Source organism: Microcebus murinus, chromosome 2, assembly GCF_040939455.1.
Source record: "Microcebus murinus isolate Inina chromosome 2, M.murinus_Inina_mat1.0, whole genome shotgun sequence".
Taxonomy (NCBI): domain Eukaryota; kingdom Metazoa; phylum Chordata; class Mammalia; order Primates; family Cheirogaleidae; genus Microcebus; species Microcebus murinus.
In genome coordinates this window covers 30,867,875-30,882,537 of record NC_134105.1, presented here as the reverse complement: position 1 = coordinate 30,882,537, position 14,663 = coordinate 30,867,875, and the positions used below count along the sequence as shown (strand labels likewise).

General features: G+C 45.1%; 1 protein-coding gene across 2 annotated transcripts in view; it reads left to right on the top strand.

The window, feature by feature from the left end:
- Window positions 1-14,663, top strand: part of HIVEP3 (HIVEP zinc finger 3) — a 470,759-nt gene that overhangs the window by 103,648 nt on the left and 352,448 nt on the right. Inside the window, exon 2 of one of the 2 annotated variants that reach the window (XM_075997106.1) lies at window positions 2,006-2,117. The gene's annotated coding sequence lies outside the window, so the exon portion shown is untranslated. Of the gene's footprint in view, window positions 1-1,415; window positions 2,118-14,663 lie in introns of those variants that run through there. The other variant, XM_012735840.2, reaches the window with a different exon arrangement.

The following is a 14,663-nucleotide window of genomic DNA, read 5'->3' as shown; positions in this document are numbered from 1 at the left end:
AGATCGGGAATAAATGCTAACAGGTAAACAAATCTTATTTTCACCCGGCCTTACTGATCTATTATTATTACTGTTGTTATTATTTATGTGAAGAGAGAATGTTTTTGTCCGGGACACTTTCTCCAAATTTTTTTAACCCAAATGGAGACATCTTTAGTTTCTTCTCAAACGTGCTGGAAAGAATAGGAATGTCAGGCTCCGTCTCTCCTGCGGTCGCTCACTCCCTCCGCATCCCCTGGCGGTCCTCCTCCCCCAGGGCTGGGCAGTGGCAGGTACAGGGCGAGAGGAGTGACAGGCTCCCCGCGGCAGGTCTGCGACTCCTCTCGGAGCCTCCTGGGCTCAGGTCGGCGGCGGCCGGGGAGAGCCAGCGCCACGCTGTGTGGCTGGGGACATTTCCGGCTGCCAGGGCCCAGCCAATCAGGGACGGGCCCAGCTACCCAGCTAGCTAGGGCGATGACACATGAAATATGATAATTTTCTGCTAAAGAGCCCTGGAAGGGGGAGGGAAGGGAGTGTGTGTGTGGCTGGGCGGGGTGGGCCGGCGGGACGGGGCGTGGGAGGCATGGGCTGGTGCCGGCCGCGGTGGGACTCGCCCGCGGAGTGGCTGCAGGGGCGCCGCGTGGCTCCAGAGGTGAGCCGCGGCCGCTGCCCTGGCCGGGACAGAGGGGGAGCAGCCCGCGCCGTCCTGAAGCTCTGGGGCTGCGTGGAAAAGAAACTGTACCCGGCACTTGCCTTCCTTCCTATCATGAGTCAGGTTAGGAGTTTGGTTTCTTCTCGGTGCTACCTCTTTAAAAGCCCAAACAAAACTGGAATAAACACCATCTGGATGGCTGAAGGACTTGGCCAATGTTTTTCTTTTAAATGTAGGCTGGGGGCTGTTTATCCCTCTACCCCATTTTTTTTCCTACCTCCATGCCCAACCTAGCCCTTAAAAAAAAAAAGTAAAAAACAAAACAAAACAACAACAAAAGAAATGAACCAAATCGTGAAGAAGGGCTGAAGACTCTAAGGTTCAGGTGGTAGTTTTTGATTCCTGATTCTGGTGGGGGAAAAAAACACGTCTCGGAACAAGATGGGGTGCTGGACTACCTTAGAGTTTAGAAGCAGTGGCAGAACGTCTTTGCTTTGAGGACAGGGTCCCTGGGACTGCAGGGCAGGGCAGAGGGGCAGAGGACCCCACTTCCTTCAGTCGCTGTTTCAGGCTTCCCTGCCCTTAGTCAGCAGCTCGAGGCTGACAAGGGATGACATGCCTGCTGCCACGAGTCCCCTGCATCGTCTGACCCTGTGAACATGTGCGTGCAGAAGTGAAGGATCACAGTGTTTACATAACATGTTGATTAGTCACCGAGAAGCTCCTCACTGCAATAAATACTTAGGCTTTGCATTTGCATTTCTTTCTCTCTCTCATATATATGTATGTGTGTATATATATTATACATATAGGTCATTTTTTAAAAAGGAGCCAATAAATGAAATCATCATCACTGCGTGCAAGCCTCCCGGTGGCTTTAGGCGTGGGGCTGGCTTCCTGTGCTCCGAGTGATAGCTATTCCGAAGTGATAATTGGTGTACTGTATCTTTAAAAGGTTAAAACCCCTTTCAGAAAAGGTCTGGGCTCCTACTGGAAAAGACAATCCAGGCATGGGTTGGCTCTGGATTCAGAAAACAGCTGCTGATTAGATTCTGTGTCTGCGGGCTGAATTTATTCCGTGTTTTTCAGCAGCAGGAATTCAAGAGGGATGTTTCTGTTTGGGTTTCTGATCGTGATTTATATTTATTCAGAGGAATAACAGAGGGTGGATCTGTTCCCGGCGCGAGCATGCTCACAACCAGCCGACTCTCCCATTATCCAACTGCCTAGTTTGGTGCTTCAATGTACATGGCTTTTCCGTGTGCATATGTGTGTATACAAACACGCATGCATGCCTGGATGGACATACGTATGCACAGGTTATTTTTTAAGGACAATTCCTTCAATAAGGTCTTTACCCCTTACTTGAAACAGGTGTTCATGAAAAAAATGCACAAAATCCTGCCTGGCCGGAATAATTCATGAAGAAGGGGCTGGATCCGTGGGTCAGAGAACACAGGACCAGTTTGCCATCCCAAGGCCAAAGGTAGGGGACTCTGGGTTTTTATTCGGCGGATGGATTCCTTGTGCGTTATGTTATTGATTGTGTTTTTGCCTGCCGCTGCCACCGGGAAGTGAACTAGCAAGCTGCGTTCCATGTTGTCGCTGCCTTTCTTGGGCAAGGTGTCCAGCTGCCCAGGCGCAGGGGCCGGCCGGGTGGGTGGGCTGAGCTCGCCGCTGGCCTGGTGCGGGCAGCCAGCCTCAAGTGACCCCCGCGCGTCAATCACCGGCTGGCTGCGGCGCAGGCGGCGGGGCTGTAACCCTGTGCGCGCCGCGCTCGGGCGCTCTGTGCTCGCTGGCGGCCGGGCAGGCGACCCCGCGCCTGGAGAGCCTCAGCTGTGGGCCAAGGCATCGCCTCCCACAGCACCTGCGTTTTCTCCTGCTGCCCTGGCTGCAGCTCTGGGATTGTGCGAGTGGACTCGAGTGGTCTCTGTTGCCTGCTTGGTTGGGAATGAGATTCGTGTGCTGCAGGCTGCCAAGGCAGAAGGGAGAGCTTTCTCCTCCCCCTTAATCCTTGCCCCCCCCCCCCGAAAATGTTCCTAAAGCACAACCACCCCCACCCCAACAAAACCAAAACAAACAGAAAACAAACTCCTATTCCATTGGGGATTCTTGCCTTCCTGCTGGCAGAGCACGTGCCCCCTCAAAGTTGTGCCCCGCATGTTCCCATCTTTCAAATGGAAGCACTGATGATGCTGAATGGCCCCTGATGGGACTGACAAGGCTGCCTGAGCACTCCTGAGTGCGGTGGTCCCCGCAAACCGCGTAGATTGGGCAGGAAAAGTGGTGGTGTAGAGGAACTTGGAGCCCAGGCGTTGGTGTCCTTTAAAACGCCTCTGGTTTGGTTTACATTGCGTATCAGGACTACTTCTGTGGTAAGCCTCCCTTGAACTTTAGGGGCTGTGATTGCAGGAAAAGGCTCTGCATGCGTGGTCACTGTGTGAGCAGCACCTTGGCCCTCTTTCTGTTGTGCACCCTGAAGTTTCTGGCAGCCCTTGACATTGTAACCATAGCAGCCATGTGCCCCCCCTACCTACGTGGAGTGCTTTGGTTTTGTTAACACTGATTCGCGTTCTGAGTGTTGGGGGCGGGAAGGGAGAGAGGAATGGGGAGAATGAGGTGTTTGCTGAACTGATCTGCTGTGCAATGTCCTCCAGCCTGTGTTTGTGTGGTTATGTAATCCCAACTAACAACCAGACCCTGTGCCCAAGCAGCTCCCCACCATCTCCCAGCCCTCCCCCCGGACGGGAGAAGTTGGGTGCTGCAGTTGTTTAAGATGTGTTTATGCAATGATATGTGGACTGGGGGCAGGGAGGGATAATGTGAACAACTTGAATTTGGAGAACACAGGTCAATGATCACGTGTTCCTTTGAGGACAGTGTGGTATTGGCTTTGGATGATTGATGTGAATCTGAAGACCCTCCCACATCTCTTTCAGCCAGTCATCATTTGCTTGCACTTTCATTTGGTAATTTCACCCCCTGGGACCCTGGAGAAGGACCCCTGGAGGGCCCTCAGATTCCCAACTCAAGGCAGGGAACAAATCCTGAATCCAGGGTGATGGCCCAGGTCCCAGCTGTGCTTTATACTTCCCACTGAGCAGCCAGTGTGGGGAAGAGTTCCTGTCCCACTGGAGTGTCGGTGTTCGGTGTTGCTCTGGGGTTGGGCTGTACTGTAGGGCTGAAGAGCAGACCTCAGAGGCTGTCTGAGCTGTTTGACATATGCTCTCTAAAGCTGTTAAGACTTGCAGTGGTTGGACATCCTGTACATTCTAGCATTAAAACATGGTAGGATTTTTTGCAAGGTAGAAGAACAGGTATGCCACTGAGATATCTGCAGGCAGGAGGGGAGGGTATATGTCACTCTCTTTCCTTCCTCCCCACTCTGTCTAGTTAATGCACCCACAGGACACTGAATTATTAGCACTGGCCCTTATTATACCCCTTAGTGCCTCACCCTAGGGAATCTAGGCAGATTTGTAAATTGGTGGTGAAGTCTGACCCCTTAAGGCTAAGACTGGTTTTTTTTGTTTTTTGCCCTCAACACTGCAGTGGGTTTGCTTTAAGGACCAGCTACTATGGTGTACTCTGTGGCAGTGGATCAAGATGTGCTCAGCTGGCACTATTGTTGAGTTGTCTCTGCCCATTGTGTTTTGGTGGTGGCTACCCTCCTTGGAGTGAAGTGTGTGCTGCCTTTGGGTCCTTGCCAAGTGAGCTGTTGAGGCATTTAGTGTGTGAAAGGTACAGGCAAGAAGAAGATGCATTTAGTCTAAAGTGCTGGCAGGTTCTAGGACCCAACTTGATAGAAGATAACATTAAGAAAGCCGTGTGACAACTGGAGAGCTTTTAACTTGTCTCTCACTTCCTGCTCTTTTCTTTTTGCCCCTCTGTGCTACCCATCAAGGAAGCCCTGACACGCTGTTCTTTATTCTGTTCTCAAGAAGTAAATCACATTTACAAATCTGCAGATATTCTGGGCAGGAAGGACAAGAAACACTGGCTCCATGAACAGGCCACCCGGGGCCAGACTCGGCCAAAGCCGATCCGTAAAGTAGGTGTAAACATCGTAGCCTTACCAGGCCCACTGAAATGTCTTCACAGGAAAATGAAATAAGATAAAAAAGCAACATATGCTCTGTAGCTGATGGGTGTTAGGATAATACCACAACAATCTGGAACTCCCATTTACACAATTCCACTTATCCAGTTAAGACCTATATGGCAAACCAAGAGAGATGTCATAAGTCCATGAGTTGCAGTTCATGAATTTTGATCATTGGAAGAAATTTCAGACCCTCTTTCGAGTCTCTGTATTCACTTAAAGTTCTAAGAGGCTTGGTTATTAGTCTGTCAAATGCACCTAGCAAATTGGAAAAGACTGATAAAGTACTATACAAGGGTTATTACAAGTCTTTCATCAAGCATCAGTAAGACATAATAGAAATGCAACAAACATAAAACCTGAAAATTTTTTTTTTTTTTTTTTTTTGAGACAGCGTCTCGCTTTGTTGCCCAGGCTAGAGTGAGTACCGTGGTGTCAGCCTAGCTCACAGCAACCTCAAACTCCTGGGCTCAAGCAATCCTCCTGCCTCAGCCTCCCGAGTAGCCGGGACTACAGGCATGCACCACCATGCCCGGCTAATTTTTTGTATATATATTAGTTGGCCAATTAATTTGTTTCTATTTATAGTAGAGACGGGGGTCTCGCTCTTGCTCAGGGTGGTTTCCGAACTCCTGACCTTGAGCAATCCGCCCGCCTCGGCCTCCCAGAGTGCTAGGATTACAGGCGTGAGCCACCGCGCCCAGCCCTGAAAAATTTTTTAAAGGCACAAGAATTCAAAGCATGGAATTCTAAGACTACTTAATCTAAGTAATTAATGTGAGCAATTCAATGAAATTTTATATATTTTGATGGGTCTTCAGGACTCTGTTTTGTAACATACTAACTGCACAATGGCCCACATGTATCAAGAACAGTTTATATTATACTTTTTGTGTCCAATTTAAGAAGGTATGATAATTAGAAGTACTCCCTGAATTTTTTTTTTTTATTTTAAGCATGAGTTTTAGAGGAAAAACTGCAACTCTCCAGGATAACAGAAACCCCGAGGTTTATAGACAGCCAGAGGCTTACTGGTCAAAATTATATTACAACTATAAAGCCCTGCTGCTGAAATTAATTGAGAACCTTATGATTTTTTGTCAAAATTTAGCAGAGAACTATATTATTATTATTAGTGGTTATGTTCTAACATTTGATGCTAAGGAAAATACAGAGAAGGAAACCTGTGGACCTTGACCTGTCTTGTGACCATGAAACACACTTAGAGTCCTTCCAACCTGGTGACTGTAGTGCTGGAGTTGAAAAAGACCAGATGATGGGAAAGATGGAGCAGGAGAGGGGGACGTTCATGGCATCTGTTTCTTAGGAGTGTGGGGAATGTGGACTTACCACGGCCAGGGTGATGTTCTGTCAGAGAAACAGGTTCAAGATGTCATGGCCACACCTTCGTGCTAAGCAATGGTGTGTACTCAGTTCAGACTGTGCTCAAAACTGGAAGGATGTCACAGTCACACGAGCAATGCTAAGCTTGGCGCTCTCATGATATGCTCAGTTACACTTTGCTCCAAAACAAAAGCAAGAGGAAAAACAAAAGTGGAAGAAAATGAATGCTGACACTTTTTAAAGAGTATTTTTAGAATTCAGTACATACGTGGAAAAGGCGAAGACCTAATTAAAAGTGACGGAAAAGTATTGTTCAGTTTTCTAGATGCACGTAAATTCATTGTTTTGGTAACTTATGTGAAGAAATTCTTACACTTGCTAAAAGAAACTGTCAATAACAGTTCATTGATTATAATCACAAATGCTCAGAATTCTCTAAAGGTTCCATGTATATTAGCAAAGCGATGCTATTGTAATAAGATGGTGGAAAGGATATTCCCTGAAATCCCAGGGGGCTTGGAAGGCAGAGGAGGTTGGTGGTGGGAAGTGACTGCTCCACTGCTCTCCAGAAGGCTGCCCTGCTGGGAGGGCATAGTTGGGAATATGTGCCTGGGAGGCAGAACAGTAGGGTTGGGCCATTCCAATGACTGGAGCTGTGAGTACATGAGAGATGTGACTCTTCTCATTACCAAGTGTTACGAAATGCCAGGTGTGGCCGGGGATTCTTGCAGAAAAAGGAGAGGGCTGGAGCTTTACATCCAGGTGTGCAGTAGGGATGACCTCAGAATGCCCCTCAGATTTGGGGAGCAAAGCCAGGGAGAAGCAGAGGGAGGTTAGTCTCAGGAATCTTGAGATCTTTTTGAGCAGCCATAGATTCTTGAATTGAGGTTCAGGGTCAAGTTTTTAAAAAACGAGCCATGTATGCATAACTGGGATTCAAAGAAAAGCTGACAAATAATAGAAAGAGAGGGAAAAAATAAAACCAGTGTTATAAATACATGATATGCTCTGCTGAATCTCTGTCACCAATTTTAGTCTATTCAGCCATTCGTTGGACTCCCAGGCTCGGCATTAGATGCTGAAGCTATCTTAAGATCAAAGGAGCCCTGGTAAAAATGAACTGATTTAATTTCAATAGAAGAATTTTGAAATGCTTCTCAATCAAAATTCAATACAGTAGACCCTTGACATTCTCAATGGATACATCTCAAGCCGTTGGCAAATCCCCAAATTTGCAAATGTAGAAATATTTGCATAGGCTTTTGACTTCCTTTTTTTTTATTTTTTAGTTTTTTGAGACAGAGTCTAGCTCTGTCACCTGGGGTAGTCTACAGTGGCTTCATCAGAGCTCACTGCAACCTCAGACTCCTGGGCTCAAGCCATCCTCTTGCCTCAGCCGCCTGAGTAGCTGGGACTACAGGCCATGCATGAGGGTGGGCTAATTTTTCTATTTTTAGTAGAGACGGGATCTCACTCTTGCTCAGGCTGGTCTCAGACTCCTGAGCTCAAGCAATTCTCCCACCCCAGCCTCCCTGAGTGCTGGGATTAGCGGTGTGAGCCACCGCGCCCGGCCTTGACTTCCTTCTGAATCAAGTTTTAGTCTGGAGAGAAGAGGTTCCTATGATTATTCACAGACCACCAATTATTTCACTTTCAACTTGTATTCAAGGAAATGAAATTTCTCTCACTTCCAGTTTCTGTTTCCCTGTTGGCATCTTGGGGTGGAGGTGCCGGGCCTTTGAGAAGCCTCCCTGATCTAGCTGAGCGAATTGCTCTTGCCCTGTGGCTTTGCCACACACAATTCACATTTGTGCTGCAGAGAAAAAACAGATTGTCACGTGGCGTGGCTATTAGGGGTTGTTCACAAATAACTGAAAAAGTGAATGTTGAATCTACAAATGTTGAATCTTCAAGCATCTGCTGGGGTTGCTAAAAAATTGCACGTGTGTGCAACCCCTCAAACTCCCCCCACCCCTTGCCCCCCGCCCCCCCCCATACACACTCAGTACGCTGTTAGAAACTTCCCCTGACTGTCAGCAAATCTTGATGAGGGGAATTGGGTATCACACAGCTGAAGCGTCTGGTACAGAACTTACAATCATAGTGTCACCATTGAAACTTAAGCAAGAGAAGCAGAATGTAGCCATTTATGTGCTCCATGCCCTCATTTTAAAGATTTCAAAATTTGAGAAGATTCTAGGAGATTAAAAAAAAACACCCACTATGATTATGGTTGTATTAAATAAAGGAGCCAGAGCAGAATGTACTCTGGAGGTTGGAATCACTGGAGAGATTGTTCCAAGAATGTTTTGAAGTGATTTGGGGAGAGGCTCTTAGGATTTTTCGTTAAGAGCACCACCAATTACATTTGAGGAGATCATCTTTGCCCAGCAACTAGAAAAAATATGGCAGAACCACAGCAATTTGATATGAGAGTTTCTTATTTATTAAGTTTATTTATGACCTTCTTTTAAAATAATTTTAATAAAATAGCCCCTAGATGCAAAATAATACTTATAAACTATATATAGAGAGGCCTAAAGAATAATAATACAATGAACACTCAGGTACTTACCAGTCAATTTGAGAAAAAGAACGTCACTCTTATTTTGAAGTCCTCGGTGTCCCCTTCCAGTCCCTCCCTTTTCATGGATAGCCATTTTCCTGCCACTTCTGTGTCTTACCCTTTATGCTTTTCTTTATTGTCCTACTCTCTCGTATGTGTATACCTTGTTTGGTGGTGCATGTTTGTGAACCTTATGTAAATGGATCATAGCGTTCATAGCCTTTTGTTCTTATGTTCCTATTTAGTCCACGCGCACCAGGAAGGCTGCACTAGTTGACACACAACTGAAATATTTCCGTATCAGTTGGTAAATTGCTGCATACCTGATCCTTTCTGAGTGCTCCCATGGTACCTCTCCAAGTCCTCCCCTACCTTTCTAAAGGGATTGCATGTGGCACAGCAGGGGGCCTAGGCCCCAGCTCTAGCACGATGGCTGGGATCCCTTCTGACTGGACAGTTCCGGTGCCAATGGGTTGTTAAGTGTTCCATCCTCAGATTCATTCCCATTGTTGGGTGTAGCTGTAATTTTTTTCATTTTGCTGAACTATAATATTCCAAGGAATGAATAGATGGCAATTTATATATCGGTTCTATTATTAACAATCGCTTAACTTATTTCTAGTTTTTTGCTATTATAAATAGTGCAGATGTAAGGTTTTTTGTTCACGTCCCCTGCTGAGCATGTATATAAGTTTACTTAGGGAATATGTGTTGTTGCAGATTTATTGGTCACAGATTATGAGCATTTTCAATGCTACTAGAATAAATCAAAATTAACTTCGATTATGTTATGTGAATTTCACTGCAACAAAAAATTAATTCCCAAAGTGTTTAACCAATTTCTTTATCCATCTGCAGTGTAGAATTTTTCTGTAGCCTTCAGACCTTCATATTTTGTAGGATATTGTAAGAAATTTTTGTCAGTCTTATAGATATATAACAGTGTCTTGTCTGGTTTTAATTTATATATATTTGATTACTAAAGAGATTCAGCATCGTTTCATATGCTGTTGCCCTTTTGCAGTTTCTTGTCTTTTGAAGTGCCTCTTCAAGTCTTCTGCCCATTTATTTAAAAATTGGATAATTTACATTTTTCTTATTTATTTGTAGGAGTTCTTTATATATGCTGAAGACTATTTCTAAGTGTTGCAAATAATTTCTCCTAATTAGTGGTATTTTTCACCATCTTTTTTCATATCTTTAGAATGGCAGAAATTCTTAATTTTAATGTAATAAAATTTATCAATCTTTATTTTATCATTGAATATTTTGTGTATTTTTAAGGACATCCTTAAGGATAATACATCTCTTGTATTGTCTTCTAAAAGTTTTAGTTTTGCCTTTCATCTTCAACATTTTCCCTTGAGAATTATCTTCTGTATGGATTTGGATTTGATATTCTTTATCAGGATAAGGAACTACCCTTCTTGTATAGTTTGCAAAGAGTTTTGGGGTTTTTTTAAAACTATGAATGGAACTTTCTAAAATACTTTCTCTATATTTACTGAGAGAATTTATATAATTTTTTTCCCTTTAGTTTATTAACATATGGTAAACTGATTTTTTCCAATGTTAAATTGACATTGCTTTCCTAGAATAAACCTGACTTGGTCATAAGGGGTTCATTTTTTTATGCACCGCTAGATTTGTTTTGCTAATAAAAATTAAGAAGTTTTGTATCTATGTTCATGAGTGTATTGGACCATAGTTCTCATTTCTCATATTATTCTTGGCAGGTTTTTGTATTATGGTGTTACTGAGCTTGTAAAGTAGGTTGTAGAATAGATATGTTTTTCTTTTTTTTTTTTTTTTTTTTTTTTTTTTTTTTTTTTTTTTTTTTTTTTTTTTTTTGAGACAGAGTCTCGCTTTGTTGCCCAGGCTAGAGTGAGTGCCGTGGCGTCCTAGCTCACAGCAACCTCAAACTCCTGGGCTCGAGTGATCCTTCTGCCTCAGCCTCCCGGGTAGCTGGGACTACAGGCATGCGCCACCATGCCCGGCTAATTTTTTTTTATATATATATCAGTTGGCCAATTAATTTCTTTCTATTTATAGTAGAGACGGGGTCTCGCTCTTGCTCAGGCTGGTTTTGAACTCCTGACCTTGAGCAATCCGCCCACCTCGGCCTCCCAAGAGCTAGGATTACAGGCGTGAGCCACAGCGCCCGGCCTGTTTTTCTTTTTTAGAGACAGAGTCCCACTCTTTTGCCCAGGTTAGAGAGCAATGGCATCATCATAGCTCACAGCAAACTCAAACTCTTGGGCTCAAGCTGATCCTGCTGCCTCAGCCTCCCAAGTAGCTGGGACCACAGGCATGTGCCACCATGCCCTGCTAATTTTTCTATTTTTTGTAGAGACAAGGTCTCGCTCTTGCCCACGCTGGCCTTGAACTCCTGGTGTCAAGTGATCCTCCCGCCTCTGCTTCTCAAAGTGCTAGGATTACAGGCATGAGCCACTGGACCAGGCAAGTTATAGAATATTTCTTCCCCAATTATCTGTTCTCACAAAAAATTTATGTGAGACTGGAATTTTTTCTTAAGATTTTTTACCTCCAACTCAATTTCTTCAATAGATAGTGGGGTATTCAGTTAGTAATTTTTTTTTTCTTGAATCAGTATTGGTAAGTTAGGTTTTTCTAGGAATTTGTCCATTTTATTTGAGTTTAAAACATTTTTGCCATGAAATTATTTATAATATGCTTTTATCTTTTTAAGTTCTATAGCATGTGTGGTTGTGTCACCTTTTCCTTTATAATGCTATTGCATCTTCTGTATTTTTTTGTTGAATAGACTTTTCAGCATTTTATCAGTTATGGGAAATTCTCCTCCTGTCTCCTTTCCCATGAGGCCATAAAAGGTGAAGGTCACTTTATTTGGCTAATGTCCTCAAGCTGACTTCAGAGATTGGCTCCCATTCTGGGCTCCAGCTTTTACTTAGTTTTTGCTCGTTGAATATTTCTTGCTAACATGCCAGCTCATTAGTCATTTCAAAAGATATTTTTCTATAGTACCCAGTTTTCTTAGTTGGTTTCAGTAGAGATGGTTACATATCTAATCCACCATGGTGCTGGAGATAAAAGCCTTATAGGGTTTTCTTTAATACTGTAATAAAACTTAACACTTGTTAACCATGAAAGACTATGCTGAATCTATTGACAGAATGTATTTATCCACACATGTTTATTACAATGGTCAGTCTATTCCATGATTCATTCAATAGATACGATGATATGGTTTATAATGCACAATACACGTGTTCCTTCTAGGCTAAGATAGAAGACTAGTTGGTGCTAGTGGGTGGGTATGGGTGTTTTAAATATGCCAATAAGAGTCTTACCAGAATAGAAGTGGGTGATATCGCGTAGATAACAAATAGTTTAGCCTTTAAATGCAAAAGTACCTCAGCTACTAGGGAGTTAATTCTTCTATCTTGGTAAACGGGGAGAGCTGATGGATTGGAAACAGCTTTTATTGAAGCCTGGAACAGAGAGAGTTAGGGTTAGAGGTAGTGTGTTTCCTCTTCCACCTACTAGCTGCCCAGACTTACTTGCTTTGTCTCCAACAGGATGCCTGTTGTTTTCTTTCTTGGACCACAGTTCTACTCTCATGCTACCATTATTTCTTCCTTCTTAGTTTTTTATGGAATTATAGGCCTTGCCAACTGGGGACCAACTCTCTTTTGGGGGGAAAGTGAAAGCATCCAGTTCTCCAAGACTATCTGTCTCAACTTCTTGAGAGTAGGACTTGGCTGGCAGCTGGCACCACCAACTCCACCCCCTCCCCTCCTCCCCCCCGCCCTGCCCCTGCAGCTGAGTCGCGCTTGGCCAAACTTAAGTTCTGTGCTGCTTGGCCAAGAGACATTATAACTTTTTCCGTCCAAGAGAGCCCCAACTGGTGACTCTGATGTGGTTTACTCCCAGGCAGGTGGGTCCCGCTGCTCACTTCCTGGTGTAACTTCTGAGCAAGGGGCAGTTGGGTCGTCATTGTCCCCTGCCCTTCCTGTGAGCCTGCTTAGTGGCAGGGCATAGCAGATGGGCGTTTGGCTGCCGTGGGCCTCCTGCAGGCCTGGGGAGGGAACTGTGCCAGTCTCATGTTCTGTCCCCATTCCTGCTGCCTCCTTGCCCTGTTAGCTTCTCTGTTTGCTTCTCATCTAGTGAGGGCAGGGACGCCCCTGGTGTGGGTGCTGTCTCGGTAGCCATGCAGGCACTGGGGGGGTTGAAGGGTTCCCTCTTTTCCCGACCCTCGAAGGTGGTCAGAGCTGACCTTGCTTTGCCTCAGAGCAGGATGGTGTTTGCGTCCCCTTTTCTCTCTAGCTCCCCTTCTCTCCCGCTGAGGCCTCTCACCCCTGCCCCCATCCCCAAATGTCTCGGAGAGAACAATTCACAGGTTGTCAGGGATTATGAGGAAGGAACATTCATTACTTGGACAGAGACAAATGACTTCCCTCCCTCTCAAGGCTGCGTAATTCTTGGAAGGGCACATCCTCTTCTCTGTCTAATATATACGTGCTTCCTACCTGGGAGAAAGAGGCCACAGAGGAGCCCGATGAGAGCCTGGCAGGCTTGCCAGCCCTCTCTGTGGGTCACTAGCCAGTTTTGCAGAACATCTGCCCCTCTGCAGTAGGCTGAGAACCAGTCTGCCTGGGGGGCCGATCATGTCCACTAATTAGTAATGGCAGCGCTGGAAGCGCTTGGAGCTCAGGGGCCTGTCGCTTAGGCTTGGCTTGGAAAAGGAGATGGTAGGCTTTGAGGGGAGGGGGGAGGAAGGGAGGCAGGCAAAAAGGGAAGAGGGAAAGAAAGAGCAAGAAAAGAAAAAAGAAGTAAAGGAAGCAGAACACACATAACTCTCCTTCCTAGCTTCAGAGCGCCACGCATCTCAGTTGGGACCGCACAACATCAAGTCTCTCATTAAAATGTTTTTTAAATAGAGTATAAATTACATATAATAAAATTCACCTTTTTAAGTGCACAATACAATGAGTTTTGGCAAATGTGTATACCTGTGTAGCCTCCACACAATCAAAATATGGAACGTTCCCATCGGCCCCTAAAAGTCCCTGGGGCCCCAGAGCGCCCAGTTCTCCCCTCTGCCCCATCCCCCGGCACCCACTGCTCTGTTGCTGAAACCAGAGTTTTGTCTTTTCTAGAATTCCATATAAACGAAATCATAAAATATGTGCTTTTTTGCTTCTGACTCCTTCTACTTAGCATAATTATTCTGAGATTCACCACATTGTGCCCATCAGCAATTCATTGTCTTGCTGAGTAGTGTCCATTGCGTGGATGTGCTGCAGTTGTTTTGTTTTTTTTTCTTCCATCCATCCACCTGTTGATAGAAATTTGGATTGTTTCCAAATTTTGGCTATTGCAAATAAAGCCGCCATGAACACTCACCTGCGGGCCTTTGTGTGTCCATCTCTCTTTATTTCTCTTAGGTGAACAGCTAATCAAGTCTCCTTTGGATGCACATTCTGTCCTCCTTGTGCCTGTCAGCCTGTCACCAGGTGGGCCCTTCTGTTTCCCTTCTCAGGAGTGACCATCAGTTAAGAATGGGATTTTGGACACCACCTCCTGTGTTGGCCCCTACTAATCGCTGGAACCATACTATATTCTAATTGTCTTCAACCTGTTTGACACCCTCACTAGACTAGAGACAATTTGGCATAGGAAGTAGCAGCACAGGCAATGGAGCCAGACTGCCAGGGTTCAAATCCCAACTCTGTCATATATTCACTGTGTGACCCTGAATAAGTTACTTAACCTCTGTGTGCCTCAGTTTCCTCATCTGCAAAGTGGGGGTAATAATAACAGTACCTATCTTATAGAGTGGTGGGACCAGATAGCTAGCTAGCTGGATATGCTTGGCCTACAGGGAGTACTATGTTGTTGAATGACTCGACAAGGAGTGGCAGGGTCTGGAGTGCACATGTCACATCTCCCTTCAGTGGCTCGTGATGGTGCTGGAACAGCCTCCATCAACTGCTTTGCTGCCTGGCACACTGGCATCCGAGCTGCCACTGGGTGAC